Source organism: Prunus avium, chromosome 4 (assembly GCF_965620075.1).
Source record: "Prunus avium chromosome 4, drPruAviu1.hap1.1, whole genome shotgun sequence".
NCBI lineage: Eukaryota > Viridiplantae > Streptophyta > Magnoliopsida > Rosales > Rosaceae > Prunus > Prunus avium.
This window is the reverse complement of record NC_142287.1, coordinates 11690621-11711145: the sequence shown is the minus strand read 5'-3', so window position 1 is coordinate 11711145 and position 20525 is coordinate 11690621. Positions and strand designations below refer to the sequence as shown.

Below are 20525 nucleotides of genomic sequence, written 5' to 3'. Positions count from 1 at the left end.
TTGGTATTATTACTACTGAGAGGCTTAGCTTTTTAAAGGAAAGTTTGCTTGTCTATTTTTTTTTTTTTTTCAAAGAACATATTTTGTAAAAGTTGCAAAATACTATAGGCTTTGCAAGGAAAAAATTCTACAGGCTTTTTTTTTATTTTTCCAAAATACTCCATTCTCATTGCAAATATCATCTTACACCTTGGCATGCCATAATGGTGGTGTATTCTACAAAAGTTGTGAAAGCATAGGGTGAAAACACATAAGGAGTTCATTTTTTAAATAAATTTGAAAAAGCCAAAAGCAAAAGGATAGGTGCAAAAGCAACTCAGTAGTAGTAAGGCTTTGAGCCATTTTGCATTGATGAATACTCCAATCAAATTAAGCCCCCAAGTATGAAAGAGCCAAGGAGTGTGCATGACTTGCAATAGCATGAAAGCTTGTGGCTTAGGTTGGCATGTATTTGGCATGTGTTGCACCAGGATGCCATGCTCTGCAGAGATATTTAACAGAGTCACAGCTACTGCTTTACTTGCCTGCGACTCATAACCCAACTAATCAAAAAGTGATTTGCGGCTCATAACCCATCACACTTTCTTCAACTTCTGTGAGGTTATGAGAGGTTACGGCAACTATCTCTTGATAATCTTGCCGACCAAATGAAGCCCCCAAGTGGCATTCTTCCAGCATGTCTGATGTGAATACTTTGCTGCTGGAATCATCCTCCCATCCATCAGCAAGTGGTCATAGGGTGTTATAACTTGAAGTTTTTGAATATTTACACCAGTAAGCTTTGTCTATGTTTCCACAAGGCTCCCAAATAGCCTCCGATGGCTTTGGGTCATTCTTCAACGGGTGGCACACAACGTCGTCGTCGAGCAAGTCATCAAAGCATGTAATGACAACAGTCGTCTCCTTTCCCCTTCGTTTTGGCAAGGGGTCTTTGTCAATAGCTTGCCTCTTAAAGAGTAGCTCAAGAGTTCCGTTATGTATCTCGGCTTGCAAGATCTTCCTCAAAGTTTGACAAGCAGTGGTTGGATGTCCCACAAACTGGTGATAATGACAATATCTCAAATCGCCCTTTTCTTCCCCGATTGGGACTTTGTAGGGTCTGAGGGGGTTGATTGCACCATGAACAAACATTGTATCAAGAATGGCATGGAATTCTTCATCTTTGCACGGTAGTGGCAAGGACATCTCCTTGTCTTTTCTTTTGTGTGAATTGTAGTCACTAGATGATTTGTCATCCTCATCTAATGTTTGGTGTGCTTCTGGCAACGGCTCTTCCAGTAGTGGTGTTTGGATTTCTATGACAAGCTTGGCTTTGTTCTTCTTCCAGCCACTCCTCCGACTGCTCTTCTAGCGGTTTTTTGAATTTCTATGACATGGCTGCATGAGTTGATACATAGACTATATGAGCTTGGCATAGGGAATCAGAGCTTGGCTTATGGTGTGTGAGCTAAGTGCCCACAAGTTCAGCATTAGAGAGAGATTTGTCTGATGGGTACAGGAACATAGGGTTCCATGCTCCTTGAGGCTTGAGGTGTAGAGGAATGTACTCATCGTCTTGGGAAGAACAGAGTGCTTGACAGATATATAATTTCTGCATGACCAAAGGAGATGGTGGTTAAAATAATGTATGTGTTGCAGCTTGCAAATTAATATTTGTCGATTTTAAATGGATGTCATCCAACGTCATTAAACAACGAATGAATCACACATCAATATTAAAACCAACATAGGTAGCTTTCAGTAATATGCAAGCATGGGATGCTTTGGCAATAATTAAAGCATGTATTGATGCTCGTGCTTTTGGTAGTGTGTAAATGCCTAGGGTTTGTATTCCTATCAAAGTGAAAGACAAGAAATAAAGGAAGCTGAATAGTCCAACTTTACCATGTTGGTATTGGCCTAAAACATAATATATATATATAATGAAGGAAATTTATCAATACATGTTTACATTTGAATAGATGATATGCTCGTGCTATTTTTGCAAGTATAAATGTAATGGCATATAGCACAATAATATATATTTTATTGTGAAATCTAAAACGGTAGGAAAAAAAAGGGATTTTCTTATCTTTTTTGTTGGCCTCCAATAGATGGCATGTGGATTGTGGAACCGACATTGGCATAGAGAGTCGGGGCATCCTGTGGGTAGTGCCAAAGATGGAGGCAATGCAAGCAGTGTTTCGGAGAGGACTTGTTCAATTTAAGTTGAAGAGCGTGCGTAGTTTTGTGCAAGATATGGCTATATTGTTCTAGAGTTAACCAAGTCTCCTCTGTTGGTAAGAGAAGATGGCTTCTCTTTATCAGATGCTTGGCCTGCGTTTGGCTCTTTTTTTTTTGAAAAAATTTACTTGGCACGAAGCCCCTAAGTATTTTGGGGTTTGCATGTGTAGCTTGCTCAATGGCATGAATAATGGATTTGCCAAAGCCCTCGGCCTTCTTACAAGGTCTTTTTTTTGCTTGGGAATGGAGATCTAAGACACAAACAAAGGGAGCATGTGAGTAATCTATATTATGTTTGTTTTGCAAAGTAGATAGCCAACAAAAGGAAAAAACAAAGAAAGAAAGAGGGAATGTTCTTATCTCTTTATTTTCTCTGATTTATTACTTCTGGTCTTCTTCTTTGGAGGCATTGGTGAAGATGGCAGCTTGGTCCCCAGCAGAGTCGCCAATTTATGTAGGGGTCTTTTTCTTCCAGCAGCCAGACGAATGGGCTTGGGTTGCTGTAAAGGATGAACAGATGAGATTGCCCATGTTTCTGAGTTCAAAGACCGGGCTCCAAGGGAGTTTTGAAAGGAGTAGTGACAACCTTAGAAAACACCTTGGATTCTTTCACCAATCAAACCAAATAAACATGACAGATTAGCAATGGAATGGCTTGGCTTGAGGAGTTTGTGGCATGGGAACTAAGCCTTCACAAGTTTAGCAATCTGAGAGAGAGACAAAAGCGTGAATTTCTTATGGAAACAAATATTCAGGGCAAAGGGAAGAAATTTGAAGAGATTTTTGACTAAGGAAGAGAGGTAGAGATGGAAATAAAGAATGGGGTGTCTTGAGTAAATTCCCAGTCGCTTGACAAAGCTTGGTCGCGCTTTGGATGATCGTGTCTTTGCTGGGTAGAAGGTGCCTCCTTTTATAGGCGCTGGAACCCTCAATTTTATCAGGCCTCTCTCTCCCTTTCCCTTCACTTTCTTCCATTTCAACCCCATTTGGTGAAACTTCCCTAGCCTGCGCACCTAGGCATGAAGCCTTTTTGGGGTTCCAAGATCTTCACACGGCTGGATTTCTTTATGTGGGTGAGGCGCTACCCTCTTTTTACTCTGGTTTTCCTATTAAAGCTTGCAGAAGAAAGAAACAGGGGTAAAGGCGTTAGTCTAATGGGTATTCTTATGCATCTCCGTTGGGTTTTGCAATGGCTTGCTATTTGACTTGGTTCTGAGGCTTTTGACAATGCTAGATATTTTATAAGGTACTGGGTTGGGCTTTTTCTAAGATATTGGGTCATTGGCATTTTATTTCCAGCAACCAGCTAAGGCTTCATAGTTTCGTCAAGTTGCTGGAAGTAGCTTGTTTGCTTCATTTTTTGACAAGGCGCTGGGTGTTTTAGCTGGTGCGGGATTTTCTTAAGCATCGCAGGCTATTGGACATTCTCCTAAGGCGTTGGGTCATTTTTCTCTCTCTTTTGCTTACCCATATGTTTGGGCTCAAGAAATGGACTTGAGTTTTGGTGCTCCCAGGTAGCCCAAAACTTCCACTTCTTGGCTCATCAATGGGCCTCGTGAATGCTCGTAACCATCCATACCACAACCCGCTCAGTAATCCCTAGGCATTTGCGTGGCTTGGGCCCACTTAAGCTTGTAGCATGGCGTGTTGCTTGTTTGCTTGGCATGGCACGTGTGCAAACGCATATGACGAACTTTCATGTGCTTCAATCGGGTTCTGTCTCAATAAGGTATCGCACTGGGCCAGGAATATTTTTGGGCCCAACCTTGGATTTTTTGGGCCTCAACACTAGTTTCTTTTACTGATATGTTTATTGTTATTAATATTTATGTTTTACTGTTATGTTTTTTTTCTTCTTATAGCTACCTGAAAATAATATCTTTAAAACATCTTTTTCGTCAAATGACTATTCATGGAAGTGATATCATTTTTGTTGCGGAAAAAAAAAAGGTTCTCTTTGAAAAAAAGAAGAAGACACTTTTTAAAATAAATAAATAAAATTGTCATTGTTCTTATTTATATATATTTTTAATAAGGTGGTAATAAAGTTGTAAAAATACCAATACATTTAATAAGGATAAATTTGAAAAACAAAAATTAGCTTGTGTGATGCATTAATTACATTGTTTTAAGTATAAGGATAATGACACATGTCATAAGAAAAAAGGAGAAGGTTAGAGAGAAGATTGCTAGCATTCCCTAACTCGTAAAAGTTGCTTTGAATATTGGGTTGTAAATGCTAGCTTTCTTGAAAACCGCAATTGCTTTTTTCTTTTTCTTTTTTGTCAAAATCTCAATTGCTATATGCTATGTTATAGGAATTGTAGAATTCAATTCCATGGATTGTTGATCATGTTGACAATTGCCTTGGGTAATTAATTTAAGCTATAAGTTTAAATAATAATGGCCTTTTTTGAGTTTTCTCCTTTTAATTTTGAATTGAATAATTGGACAAGTTCCAAGCTTAACTTATGTATTGTATTTTTTTGTAATTTTCTTTATCATTTCATTTCAATATTTTTTTAATAATTATGTATATACTAACAAAATTCTTATTTGTTAAGAAAAGAAATCATGGCTCTTGTTTAAAGAGAAGGGGTACATTCTTGTTTGCATTTAAAACATTGAAACTTAAAGAATAAAAACATTAGTTTATTTATAAGGAAAGCATTGATTTTTAAAACTTATTATTAGAAAAAGCAAATAGACTTATATTTAATATATAAATATCCTAATATTGTGTATTATTTATTTATTTTCTTAAAGTAATTATAGTATATTAAATAGGCTTTAAACATGTTGGTCTATAAGGCCATCCCCAATGGTTGGGGCTCTAAAAAGGGTTTATAGAGCCCCATTTAGAGCTCTGATGGAATTTTTGGGGCTCTAAAGGAATCTCTCCCACAATGGGAGGCTCTATATTTTTTTATGATGTAATTTGATTTACGTGGTTTTTTTTTTTTTTGATTAACTATTTTACTTTAATGTTTGTTCATGTTATGTTAGTTTTTTTTTTTTTTTTTTTTTTTTGTGAACATTTCAACCAAAAAAAATCAAAATTTGGACAAGATTTGGAAATCAACAATTTATTTCATAGATACGATGGTCATCCCAAAAAATTAAATAATTTAGTGAGTGAAAAAATTTGACAAATTGAGCAAGAGTGATAAAGATGTTGTGGTGTGTAAAAATTATGAGAGATATGATGGATATTTATAGGGAGAATTGAGTTGCAAATCTATTTATTAAAGAAAAAAAAAAAAAGACACAATGTCCGTTTATATCCATTGGAATATAGTCGTTGGACATAAATTTGCCCGTTTATTTCTGTTGGAATAGAGATGTTGACACAGCTTTGTAAATTTGGTTAATGTGGGCCAACATGCAAATGAAAAACCAAATTTAAGGCAAGTATGCCTTGTACAGTTGCAGTCAAGTGAGAAATAGCACAAAAGTGGGCTGCAGCTTTTTCAATTGGTGGGTCCCACTCGTTTTCAAGGGCTTCAACCAAGCTCATACATTTAGCTACTACTCCGGTTGGGCTTTAAGTTTTAGAGCCCCAAATTTGCATCATTGGGGATGCCTTTTTAAAGAGAGTTTGTATATATTGGAGCCTTGTGGTGGTTGAGCCCCAAATAGAGCCCTCATTGGGGATGGCCAAAGGCCTTGGGCCGAATTTATGACATTCGTGACATGCCCTCAAGTAGAGGTGTCAAATGGGATGACACATCCAAAGATACGAGTTTGACTTGCTAGGGCCGACTTTAACCATCACAACTAAATTATTATTGTAAGTTGATGAAATTATAATCGCAACAATTTTTTTTTTTTATAAACTGCTGATACAGTCTTTCGGAGTCGAGGTTTGTGGAGAAGTCTAACAATATATAAATAAATATTAAAATTATATATTTTTTAGGCTTAATATCATAAAACATTCCTAAGGTTTACGAAACTATCAGATTGCATCCTTAATTTTTTTTTTTGTCATTCATGGTCCTCAAGGTTAGTATGTATGATCACAAATAGTCCATACCGTTATGTTTTGTCAAAAACTGTGTTAGTTTGCTGACGTGACATATGTATATATCACAAAACATCCATGAGGTTCATTCACCTATCACAAATGGTCCCTGTGAAATTTTTAAATTTTTTAATGAAAAATATATATTGTATTTTAAATACACGTGACACTATATTATTGGAGAAGTGGGCTCCACATATATGCAACATCAACAAACTAATAGAGTTCTATAAAAAAAAAATTAATGAAAAAACCAAGGGTTTAGGGTTCATAAAACTTAAAAATGAAAAAACCAAGGGTTTAAAGTTCATAAATGGTCCTCAAGGTTAAAATCCTTATATAAATGATTTTTTCATTTTTAAAATTTAAATTATTTTAAATTATTTATAAAAAAACTTCATTAGTTTGTTGATGCGGCATATATGTAGAGCCCACATCTTCGAAAATATATTGTCATGTGTATTTAAAATACAATATATATTTTTAAATAAATTTAAAAAGAAAACCAAATTTTATGAATTTTAAATTAAAAAATTTCACAGGGACCATTTGTGATAGATGCATGAATCTCAGGGATGTTTTGTGATATATACATGTCACGTCAGCAAACTAACGGAGAGCGGGGACCATGAATGACACAAAAAAAACATTAAGGATGCAATTTGATAGTTTCATATACCTTGGGAACGTTTTGTGATATGAAGCGTATTTTTTAATTTGGTCAGGCCGATTTTTTGGGGTATAGAACCAAAACTAGAACAGATTCGATTTTTTGAATCGAGTTTGACTTTTTGATCAACACGGTTTTTTTCAGTTTTTTCCAACCCGTTTTGGTTCGGTTGATTGGTTCTTCAGTTCCGATGCCCACCCCACTTGCGAGGTATAACTTTTGTTCATCAACCAACAAACTGAAGGAGGGCTTAGATTTTGAAGATATCATCCAACATGAAGTTTGTAGCAGTTTGTCTCAACAACCGGCGACCAAAGTCAAAACAGCTGTGTGAAAAAAAAAATTTGGTCGAAAACAGCCGTCTGAAATGAGGGGTGACTATTCTCAGATTTCCATGCTTGGGTTTCATGTAAACAAGGCCCATATCATGACTTACTCATGTTCTTTGCCTTCCAACTTTACAATAGCTGGATGAAAAGGTTTTCCAATTGAAGCAGCCTCAGGATTTTGAGACCAACGCTTAACAGTCATCATCGCCTAACAATTCAACCAAATGCAGTCAAAGGAGTCAATCTCCTAAATCAATACACCTCAAGGAACCGAAAAGCCAGGTAAGAAAATCATCGAAAATAAATATTTAAATGAAAGCTGTAATTGGAGCAGCACCACAACGCCACTTATTCACAGGATTCCTCTAGTTGTAGTTTTCCATGTAACCATTCAAACCAGCTGCAAGAACATGGTACCCGGTGACAGAGACAGATGGAAAATACAAATGAAAAATAAAATAAATTTGGACATGCAGATTAAAAAAATATATCATCAGGAATAAAATAAATGAAATCAAGGTCCAGTTGGTTCTCTCGGAGACAGAGACAGAGAGAGATCATACCAGACGCGTATTCATCTCCACCTCTACAAGATGTGCAATGATTTTCTCTGTCTCAATCTGTACAAGAGAACAAAAGGATCAAGGTTCTATCGATGAGTAGTTCCATTAACAAGAATAGATATATCTGCAGCCAATTACCTGGGATAGCTGCGCAGAGTCAACTGATTCAGGCAAAAGGAGCACCTGTAACAAAAAATAGACCCTATTATTCATCAAGATTGACCACATGACATATGATCATTAAAGTATAAAGGCAAATTGGAACCTGTTTCTTGATGAAGGGTGGCAAGAATTCAAACAACGCAGATGCCCGAGGAGAAAGTTGAGAAGAAATCTTATCAGCAGAAACTTGACTATGCAAACCACGAATCTCCTGTAAGGAATAAGACTCCAGTATTAACATATGCATAAAGATAAACCAGAAATATAAAGAATAAAAAATTAAAAAAAAACAATGGTTTCCCATGGAAAGAAATTCCATCGCATCGCCTAATGCTTCTTGATTAAAGCAAAAACAAATGGAAACTTCATTGGAAACTTATCACTTGCGGGTGTGGGAGAGATGCAGAAAAAAGCTGAATCCGCATGAGTTACCCTCGAGAGGGCATACACTTCAGGAATGCTTTCAATAAGTCCTTCTGGTAATAGGATGACACCATAAACCTTCAGAACCACCTGTTAACAGATGAGAGGGTCGTCATAAGTAATGTCAACTTCCCTGATGAGTGAGATATACAAGATTCCACAAAAACTCCACAGTAACCAATGTAATAATTTCACACATACATGACAATAACCCATGCAAACAACAGAAATCTAGATACAAAGAACCAAAGGAAAGAATAGAATGCACCCAAAAACCCAAGGTACTGTTGGTTTTTTTTTTTACTTTTCTCCCTATGCATTTAGATGCCATGTGAAGGTTTATTTCTTTGTAAACATCTATAAGATGTGTGCTTATTTATGGGTTTACAGATCCCAGCTACATTGTGGGAGAGACTAAGTTGGAGCTTACAGATTTCAAGTATGCTTGCGTAGATTACTTGGTGTTCTTAGACAGAAAAGATTCTCCTAGTGATTCGCAGAAAAGATTCTTAGACATGCTCAGACTTATGCTCCTACTCATAAAATTGAAGTTATTGTACCAAATTCTGAACTCACCAAATCAAACCCCAAAAAAAGAAAAAAAAACCCAGCAGAAGCAAACCAAATCAATCACCCAAATACAAAACATTCTGAAAAACCAAGCATATATTATATAGTAATGGATAGAAGGTTGGATGATGCCAGTATTAAACGACGCCATCAATGATTTATTAAAAAAAGAAAAAAGAAAAGGAAAGATAACAATGTTGGGGCAGATTTACTCTTCCTTGAAATCTCACCTTTCAAACTGTGTAACAAGTTAATAATCAATTTTGGAACCTTTACATTATCTACCTGAGGTCTAGAACTACTAAACAAAACTATAAAATAAAAAATAAATAAATAAACGAGCAAAATGGTTTTAGCCAGAATAATTGGAAAATGATTAGATTTCTTCTCTGTAAGAATGGAATTTTCAATGAAGATAACTGGCTATGCAAACTCATTATAGTTATTATCCTACTCTTCAAAAAAAGTAATAAATTACCCAAACATTTTGAAATGCTTGAATTGCTCGTGTTAGTGAACATAGATACAATTCCAATTTTCTTTCCAGGAACTTAAATAAAACAAGTAGAGCAGGACAAGACCGATTAGCGAAGATTATGGTACACCACTAATTTGAAGATAACCAAGAATTGATAGTGATAATCACCCATTCTCAGTCTTCCCTGCGGATATAGTTCTGACTCAAAGCTTCCCAAACTTTGGTCTCAAACAGTTGCATCGAAAAATCTTTCCATCTCCTAATAATAGTCTGCGGAGTCAGAACATTTTCTAACTTGAGTCTGAAAAAATAAATAAATAAATAAATAGACATCCAAAAGCAGGTAAACAATGTAATCTAAGAGGAGCTGCAGAAGTAGAACCAAATAAATCACAGAAGGAGAGAGGAAATAAAAAAGGAACAAACTTTCTCATACCCTCCAGTGTAATTTAATATTAGAAATTGTCTCCTGAATTCAAGTTTGCCCAGAATGAGTTTTTGGACCAGTAATCCAGCGCTGCAACTATGGCTACCTGGAGAGAGACAGAGACAGAGATTGGCAGCTTAAGATGAATTTGGGGCCTCTTGGGTTCGTCAGAGAAGAGAGGAGAAGTGAGAGATGAGAGATAGGGCTCCATTTCAAAGCATAAAAAATGACAGTGAAAAAAAAGTTACAGGTGCAGTATTTCTAGAGGCCATTTAACCAAAAGTTTTAGAGGGAGGGTCATTTTTCAAAAAAGTATACAAGCTAAGGTCAAAGTCACCAATTTCCCTACAATTAAAATTGTTGATCATCTTTGGGATTAGTGGCACCAAAGGGTTGGTATCAAAATTGTGTTATTTTAATCAAATTTTACCAATAATTTTTACATGAACATGAACCATCAACGAAACAATGGAATCTGTTATTATCCCGAAGAATTATCTGTCTCTCTGTAATCTTGGAGATGAGCTTGATGGCCTCATGGCAATCGCCGCATACACAAAGGTTCTTCACAACTCGAATTGTATCTTTAGGAGCAGTGCTGATGAGACCAAATGCAATAGCCAGCTTCTCACTATGACAACCAAGGAAATGCTCCTTCTCCTCCTCTTCTATGTCAAACAACACAAAGTCTGTGGTTGGAACATAACCTGCTAGTTTCAGTTCCTTAGCCAACTCATCGAGCTTTGTGTATATCTTCTCAGACAATGTGTGGGACTTGTCTCCAACAAGGAATTCGTGAACAACCCCGTTCACTTCGATCCAACTGCAACCGGGGATTTTCTTCATCCCTTGCTTATTCATTCTTGACCTAGTGTATGCTGCCTCATCCCATTTTTGACTTGCAGAGTAAATGTTTGACAGGAGAACATAATGTGCTGAGTTCCATGGTTCTAACTCAATGAGTTGTTTCAGTACGAGTTCAGCAAATTGGATATGCGCGTGTAGCCTACATCCACCCAACAACGCTCCCCAAACGACGGAATTAGCCTTCATTGGCATAGTTTTGATTAAGTTATAAGCTTCATCCAACAAGCCAGCACGGCCAAGAAGATCCACCATGCATCCATAATGCTCAATTGTAGGAGTCAAGGAAAAGACACTACTCATGTTGTTGAAATACCTTCGGCCTTCATCAACGAGACCAGCATGAGAACACCCACAAAGTAGGCCCATGAATGTGTTCCCATCAGCTCGAATCCCCTTCTTCTCAACTTGTCCGAAGAGTCCGAAAACAGCTTTGACATGTCCATTCATAGCAAGCCCAGACATTGCTGCATTCCAAACCACATGGTCTCTTTTCTTCATCCCTTGAAAGACTTCCCAAGCTTGAACCATGCTCCCACATTTGGCATACATATCAATCAAAGCTGTACCAAGAACAGGGTTCATAAAAAATTCATGTCTATCTATCAAACTGCTAGCCCAGTCCCCGAGTTCCAATGCTCCTAATCTTGCACAAGCAGAAAGAAACCCAACCATCGCATAACAATCTGGTTTCAAATTTTCTTTCTGCATTTGAAAGAATAGGTCTATGGCTTCTTTTGGAAGCCCATTTGATGCATACCCCAGAATCATGCTACTCCAAGATACTATATCCTTCTCATGCATTCCATCGAAGACACCCCGCGCTTTCATCATTTGTCCACACTTGGCATACAAATCAACTAGTGAGGTGGCCACAAACACATTCTTTCCCATGCCAATCTCGGTTATGTATCTATCTATCCACTCCCCACTGCTTAAATCTCCTAACTTACCACACGCTGATAGAACCCGAACAATGCTAAAACTATCAGGAGTCAAACCCATCTCCAACAACCTTTGAAATGTATCAATAGCTTCTTTATACTGACCAGCTCCAATGTACCCAGAAATGATGGCAGTCCAAGAAACCATATTTTTGTCAGGAATATCATTGAAAACTTTATGGGCATGTTCCAAATACCCACACTTTGCATACAAGCACAGTAAACTGGTCTTAACATAAACATCAAAATCAAACCCCGTTTTCACCACAAGGGTATGTATGTTCAAGCCGAAATAAAAATCTGAACGCCTGGCACAAGCTTTTAAAACAAAAGGGAAGGTGAAACTATTGGGCAAGAACCCCTTTGTCCGCATAGAACTATAGAATTGGATAGCCCGTCAAAGCAGTCGGCAGAAACTAGGCCACGGATCATGGTGTTCCAAAGAAAAATATTGGGTTGTGTGGTTTGGTGAAAGATGAGGCAAGAGTAGTTCACGTGCCCAAAATCGAAGCCGGAGCGCAAAACCATGTTGAGAAGATAGTGGTCTTGGTCGAGACCAAGGCTGAGGAGACAAGCGTGGGCATGCTTGAGGTGCTTGAAGGAGTTGAAGCCTTGAAGTAGGCATTGCTTGGTCTCCAAAGCTTTTGAAAGTACAGGGGAGACTCTGCTGGGCAAGATTGTCATAACCTATCTTCAACTGTTGAGAAGTTTGGATGTCAACAACTCAACGGTCATCTTATATGTGCAATTTTGGTCATGTTCATGAATTACCTCTAGATCCAACAGTCAGAAAAGAGTTGTTCCAAACTAGAGCACCAGAATTTGTGGTCCATAATGGGGAATTAAAAGCACTTGAGGGGTGGTGCTGCATCATATACAACAAAAATGAAACAAGACCATGATGAGCTAAAAGAAAAACAAAGACAAAATTTACAGCTACGCTAAATGACCAATCTAATTGAACACAACAATAAGAATCTGCTAGCTTGCTAAGAAACTAAGGATAAACTTATCAAGAAGTCAAAACTTAAATCAATCAAATTAAAGGCATCATAAGATAAACAAATACAAGGAAATGAGAACCTTGTAAGGATCCATGGGGAGAGAGAGAGAGAGAGAGAGAAGAAGAAGTGATTTTTTTCTAGAAGAGACGAAATTTTATTGCATAAGACAATTAAAGCAGGGGTGGTCAACATGGCCATAACAGACAAACAGAAAACATAAAAACTAACATTGTGAGCAAAGCAGACCCCTAAGACGCCTAGGGTTTACCAGAGAAGAGAGATAAAAGATGAGAGATAGTGCTCCATTTCAGAACATAAAACATGAAAGTGAAAAAAAGTTATAGGTGGGCAATAGGAAGTATTTATAGAGGCCATTTAACCAGAGCTTTAAAGGGAGGGTCTTTTTTTCCAAAAATTATACAAGCGAAGGTCAAAGCCACCAATTTCCCAAGAATTAGAGTGAGAGAATACTGAAAGGCAAAGTGAGAGAGAGAGAGAGAGAGAAGAAAAGAGATAAGAGTGCTTCCTTGTTTTCTTCTTCTTTCTAATTGTTCAACAATTTTTGAATCTAGATAAGATAATTCGTTCTACCCATTATTGATATATATATAGTGGAGATAAGAGTTTTAGAGTGTTAACAATAGAGTTGCATCAAAGTTACAAGGTAATTAAAAAACATGAGATCAACACCAACTAGAGGAGAGGAGAGCATGACTTGAGAGTAATGACATTGTGAATAAATTTCCGTTTTTCTTCCTATATGTTGGCGATCTATAGGAAGAAAAACATAAATTCATTTGGGAAACAGCTCTTTTGAGTAACATAAAAAAAATGAATACCATAAAACAGGTAAGTCACTTAATTATTTTATTCCAGAAATAAGTATTGAAAAGAACTGAACCTGGATAACAGGATCATGGGTAGGCTCAGGAAAATGACCTTTACGGCCAGCACACTCAATGTCAAAGCTCAATACGCAAAATGGAACCATCTTCAAAAATTCCCCTTCTGAAGCATGGCCATGGCTGATCCAGTCTGAATATCTAAGAAAATGGTCTGTCGAGGAAAGATTTGCCAACTGTGTTGCAAATTGCAATCAATCATGAAACAAAGAAAGAGGAAAAAGTACATTTCTTTGATATGAAGCACTTCATACTACCAAGACTATCAATTTGTATGCCCCTATCAAGAATACCTGGCAGTTTATGAATAAACCATTATCAGCAAGCCACAATGGAAACATAGCACAGCAGAACACCATGACCATTGGCCAGGAGATGCAAGACACACGAAAAGCTTCAGAGTTTTGTGGAGTTACTAGTGATTCAATCTCTATCTCTCTCTCTCTATCTCAATACAAAAGCTAACCTTCCTTTGTAGCCCCAAGAATTCGGATAATTGCAGCGACCCAGACCAATTAGGCAAACAAATCTCTAAGTCTCTCTCCAACAACATAATCAATCTTCAAATTCAATTGCTGAAAAGCTACAGCCTAGAAGGAAAAACACAATTAATTATTAAAAAACATCAACATAAAAAATCAAACAGAAGGCTAGGAATTATTTTGTTTATAATGGTAACCCATTACAGAAAAAAGCCATTCGAGCAAAATTTGAAGACTGAGCGTTTTCTGCTCATGCCTTTGTTCATCATGGCTTCGGGTTTTTCAGGGTTTTTCAGGGTTTTGGGGTCTGCTGGTGGAGGAAGAAGGAGAGCAGAAGAGGTACGAGAAATGAGATTCCCTCGAATTGAATGGGGTGTTTTTCTTTGGTTTTTATTACCAAACGCTGCGTTTAGGTACCTATACTATACTGTTTTTTCTTCTTTTTTTCGTTTTTGAACATCAGTCCCTTTTTTTGAGTATGCGGTTTTGAAAACACCCTTCCTATATTTTAGATGACTAATTGGGGATTGCCACATGGCCAAAGTGATGCTGCTCCTGCTGGAACTATTTGGGAGCTCATGTCATCTCCAGTCATGGGCCATAGGCCAAATATAGCCCTAAATTAATACAAAACTCATCTCCAACCATGGGTTAAAAAATTTTATGGCCAAATTTGGAGAGCCACATTTGGCCCTTTAGCTCTCCAACTATGCCAAATGTAGCCAAGCTTTGGCTTAGGCCAAATTTTTTTGTGGGCCTAGAGCATGTGCTTTCCAAAAAGAAAAAGTATCATGCGTGGACAAGAGCATGAAACATCTCGTGCAATTGCATATCCAACAACCAATATTAAAAACGCGTTGACATCATCGATTACGTCAATTAGCTATTAGGTTTTTATTTTTATTTTTAATAACCTTTTTAAATATTTTTACATTCATTTTGTTATATATATATCTATATATAATTGGTTTCTGATCGTTGGAAGTCAAAACCATTGATTGAAAAGTTATTTTTTATTTATTTATTTAAAACCTTTTAAAATGTTTTAAATTCATTTTGTTTAAAATATATATATATTAAAAAATATTGTCTATAAATCGTAGTTTAATTAAATTAAACAATACATAGTTGTGGAATATATAAGTGTTGTACCATAGTTTTTCTCAAAATAATAAAATAGGAAGGGCCCTAAAATATAGTCATGCATGGCTGGAGATGGAAAAATTTAGTCGTGCACTATTCTTTAAAAAATTAATATTTTGGAGGGCTAAATTTTTAGCCATGGACTACATTTAGCCCTATGACTGGAGATGGCCTTAAAGATGAACTTTGGGGTCGTTTACTTATCAAGAATGGAGGAAGTAATGAATCGGTATGGGAAGAATCATTCCCATTAAGATGTTTACTAACCATACGAAATCAGAACAGGAATGGAGTTTATTCCCATTGTTATTGTTTACTAATTCTCATGAATCAGAACCAAAACTAATTTGGTTTATTGGGAGCATGTGAATTAGCACTCAAACTCAAAGGAGTAAGTTAAGGCTAAGGCCTTTTTCGGGTTATTTGGGGAAATGGAGGTTACAGAAAAATATTAAAGGTGAATACGAGAGCTTTTTGGGTTATTTGGCCTTTTTCAGGAACTTTTCAAAGCTCGCATGTATTTTTTGTGAATTTTAGAATTTCATAAAATTATAAATTATACTTTAAATTACTAAAGCACTCACCTTCGCCCTCATCTTTGGACGAACTTTCTTTTCACCAACTAGAATTCTTATCTTTTCAATTTCCACAAGTAAAAGCTTTGCTCTTTTGTTAACCACTTGAAAGTTTGATCAATCATTTAGTTGGTTGTGGTTGTATATGGGTAGAAGAACTCATTTTGTTATTCTTGTTCTATAAATTTGGCAAAAATTTCATCTGGGTACTCGTTGAATTTATAGGGTAGTTTTTGCTTCCATAAAGATTCTTAAGAGTGACATTCTCGGTTAGTGTGGGATGGGATGTTGGCAGCCTCACAGCCTACAAAATACGATTAGTTTAGGGTAGCTTAGGTCCTATAATTTATGGAAAATATCAGGTACTTTTTTTTGGGATCTAATTTTCCCACTCCCATTTTCTCCACTTACACTCTCTTTTGCTTTTTAATATTTTTAATCAATCTTTTTCTTTTTTGTTCTTTCTCTTTCCTATTATACCCTTGTCATACATTAATTTCTTTTCACTTCAATTTTATATTATTTATTTGGCTGTAATGTCAAAATGGTCCCTGTGTTTTATCACTTTGGCCAATTTAGTCCATGTATTTTTAATTTGGTCGATTTGATCCCTGTGTTTAAGACCATTAATCAATTTGGTTTGTTCCGTTAACGTTGCCGTTAAATGAACATGATAATCTTTTTTCATTTTATTTTGAAAACCTATATAGCTTTTTGAAGTTAATAAAATACATTAAAAGTTCAATTAAACTAAAATATATCATTAGAGAAAATAAAATAAAAACTTGAAAAGAAAAAGAAAAAAAAGGGCGTAGTCTAATCGAGAAGGGGAGGAAGCAGGTGGAGAAGTGGGAAGGACCATGGTGGAGTGCTAAGCAAGGGCGGAGCTATTCATAAACCTGAGATGGCCTGGCCCCCCCACCATCTTCTCACCTCTTTGAATATATAAAAAGTATAGTATAGATTGCACAAAAAATCCCATAATTTTAAACTTGTGGCCCCTCTAAATATTAAGCTCTACCTTCGCCACTGGTGCTAAGGCTGCATGGGCTTCAATTATACATATTAGAGGTGGGTGCATTGGAGTTGGTGACGTACGTGTGGCTTGGAGAGTTGGGGGCCTTGGGTGTCGGTGGGGAAAATGGTTGGGGATAGAGATTGACATGGTTGTTGGGTTGCTCCCACTTCAACAATCGATGTGCAGCTCCTCCCCTCCCCGACTATGCCCTTCTTTTCTTTTTTCTAATGTTTAATTCAACTTTTTATTAACTTCATTAAGCATTATAGGTCTTCTAAAAATAAAATAACAATATTATCATGTTCATTTAACGGCATAAAGAAAAAGAAATAATATAAAAGTATAAAGAAAAAGAAAATAGAATGCAAGTTGGAAAATTAAGTATAAAGAAAAAGAAATAATCTAAAAGTGAAGTAAAAAGAAATTAATGTAGGATAGAGGTAGATTAGAAAAGAGAAAGAACAAAAAAAAAAACAAAATTAATTAAAAAGTATTAAAAAGCATAAGGGAGTGTAAGTGGAGAAAAGGGGAGTGGGAAAATCAGCTTCCAAAAAAAATTGATCGAAATTCCATTAAACTTAACAGAAAGTTTAACGGCGTTAAACGTATGTGGTAAATTGCAATACTATATAAACTGCAAGTGGTTAATAGTAGAAATTAAAAGTTCCTGTGGTAATTTCGCACATGCCTAAAAGTTCAGGTCATATTTATGCAAATTTTCCTAATTTATTTTAATAAAAACTACATAAAACTCCCCAAACTATAGGGTCATTTTCAAGTTCATACCCACCTTTAAGAACATTTATGAGTACATACTCAAACTCCCGGGAAACCTACAATTTACCCCCTCCGTTACACAAACCGTTAGTTAATCTGTTAAATGCTTACTTGTCAATTATTGGATTCAATTTTTAATGACATGGACTTCCACATGAACAAAAAAAATTAATAAAGAATTCTTTTATTGTTTAACATTAATTAAAACTTTTAATATTAAATATATATATATATATATATTAAATATTTTTTGAATATTCAGTATGATGTCCCCAACGAAGACGAAGCCTAGCCGCAAACCCACCGACCCCCCACCTCAACACCTAGCTACCTCCTCCCCTAGCGACAACACACTAGCGACCTCTGATTTGAAATTATTTGTTGATTGGCTGGGGAGAAGAATTGGGTTTGTTGGGTGGTTGGGCAAGGCTGTCGGTGTTGTGGGGAGGGTGGGTTGCTGGGGTTGGGTTGTGTCGGAGAGATCGGCTGACATGGTGATCGGACTAAGGGGGTTGGGAGGTGAGACATGGGCCCACATTTAGAAGTGGATGGGTTTTGATTTTAAATTTTAATGATTTTAGCATTTTTAAAATTATTTTTAAATAATAGATAATTATTTATTTATCCACTTGGAAGTCCACGTTATTAAAAAATAAAGCCTAGGTTTGCCACATCATTATTTAACAGACCTACTAACAGTTTGACTAACAATTGGGGCAATTTGTAGGATTTCCCAGGGTTTGAGTATGTACTCGTAAATATCCTTAAAGGTAGGTATGAACTTGAAATGACCATATAATTTGGGGGGTTTTATGTAATTTTTTCTTTATTTTAGGCTTAATTGCACTAATGCCTCCTGAAACTTCAGTCAAATCTCACTTTGCCCCCCCAAACTCAAAATGGCCCACTTTCATCCCTTGACCGAGGTTTGGTGACTCACTTCGCACCCTGCTATCAACTCCATCCAAACTTATGTTAACTTTGATAACGTGGCAAGGGTATTTTTGTAATTTCGTACCCACTCAAGTTCTCCTCAAGTAGAGCCTACTCCACATAGATAAAAACATAATTAAATAATTATTAATTATTAATAATTAAAAACATTAAAAAAACTACATATAAACAAAATAAAATTTAAAAAGTAACAAAAATAAAATTAAAAACAAACAAATGCATTCCAGCGTACGCTGCATACCACCACCCCCATCCCAGCTTACACCGCATACCACCACCCCCATCTCGACCTCTCCTTCTCTCCCACTCTCTCCATCCTTCTCTTCTTCTCTCTACCCCTCTGTTTCTTTCTCGGAATCGAGCCAATCCCGCAAAACGCACCATCTCAATAACTTTCTCCTAATTCCATGGCCACGGTGGCGGCGGCTCTACAATCTGAGATCGTATGGCTTAGATCTAGGGGACTGGGATGAGACAGAGGGAGATAGTGGGTTGAAGGCCAAATCTATTGAGGTTCAACTCAAAACCTAGAAATTGGAAAGCGAAAATGGCAACCCCGCTAGCAAATATCCACAAAATATCAAAATATATATATATATCCACAAAATATGAAGAACTCAAAACCTAGAAAATAAAAGCTGAGGGCGCCGTAGAACTCATACAAACCCTGTCTACACTAGCAAAGATTTTAAATTTTCTTGTTTTCTAAAATTTAAGAAAGAAAAAAAAAGAGTGCTGCTAAACGAACCCTAAAATTAACTGAGTATACCCTACTATAAAAGTGTATATTGAATTACTGATTTACCCTAATATAAAATGACCAAAAAGGATATATGAAATTGTGAAACAAATATAATTTTAATAAGTACACTCTACTAACCATATTCAACCCTAATCAAGAGATTACTTGGTGCCCATCTTTGTGATCCGCGAGTCAGAATGGCTTGGAGCAGATGAAGCCTTCCTTCTCATAACTATTTCTCTGCATATTGATTGGAGAGCTTCTTGATGTTTCTTGATGTGAGTAACAGGTTTCAATCTATTATGTACACTTTAGAATCCAATTAGTCTTTAATTTTGCATATAAGCTTGTATACATGGTGAAACTACGTGCTCCTGCGTGCTTCTGACCTCCACTCAAACTTGAGCCTCTTGGTCCTATGTTGGTTTTGTATCCATCTGGGAGATTTCTGATAAATTCATCTGCATTTGCAGTTCGTGCTGCATCCTCTACCATTTCCATGTTAATTTTTGCCAACAGATCCCTGTACCCAATATTTTCAGCAACTGTTCCTGAAAAAAGTGTCTAATACATACAAAGTTACCAACATAATATTATGATTTGGACAACAAATAAAATATTATAAAAGATTTATTAAAAATAAAGAAGAAAGAAACTGTATTTCGGTGACACATCTACCAGACAACTTTTAGAAGGGTGCTGAAAATCATATGAAAAGTCAAAGATTTATAAACACTATTAAAAAAATCAAGCTGAAAATCAACTATAAAATAATGCTACAAGTATTAGGGTGTAACAGGGGTATTTTTGGTAGTTCTATAGGGTGTACTTAGTTAATTTTACATTTTAATTAAAATATTAGGGTGTACTTAGATCATATGGTGCACTCAGTTAATTTTAGGGTTCGTTTAGCAGCACTAAAAAAAAACTACCTAAAAGAAGGAAATAAATGGGTATTTCATTCCTGCGGTTTTTTGGAGGTACATCATTGTATCATGCTTATTTTCTCGTCAGATGATATGGTTCTATAATCTATTTGTTTGGTCTGGTTGGTTTGATGAGCATGACCTGTGCTGAAAAGTGGTATAAAAAACTTCAAATGCAGAGCAATAGGCTCCTTAAATACACAACTATATGATGCAAAAGAGACGAACATATGGAGAAATGGGTAAAGGTTGTTTTCTTTTTGGTTGATTTCTGTGTAAATTGGAATTGGCGTTAACAGGGGTGGTGGGTTTTGAGCTTTTGACG

The 20525-nt window shown here is 36.3% G+C and overlaps 1 pseudogene across 1 annotated transcript; it reads right to left on the bottom strand.

The window, feature by feature from the left end:
- Positions 1–7167: 7167 nt before the first annotated feature.
- On the bottom strand, positions 7168–14422 carry LOC110751176 (putative pentatricopeptide repeat-containing protein At3g08820 pseudogene; annotated as a pseudogene). Its single transcript, XR_015835258.1, has 8 exons — positions 14270–14422; positions 13583–14173; positions 9879–12542; positions 9611–9743; positions 8075–8484; positions 7948–7992; positions 7810–7866; positions 7168–7646 (listed from the first exon to the last, which is right to left on the bottom strand). The product of XR_015835258.1 is annotated as a putative pentatricopeptide repeat-containing protein At3g08820 pseudogene (transcript).
- Between the last annotated feature and the right edge of the window lie 6103 nt (positions 14423–20525).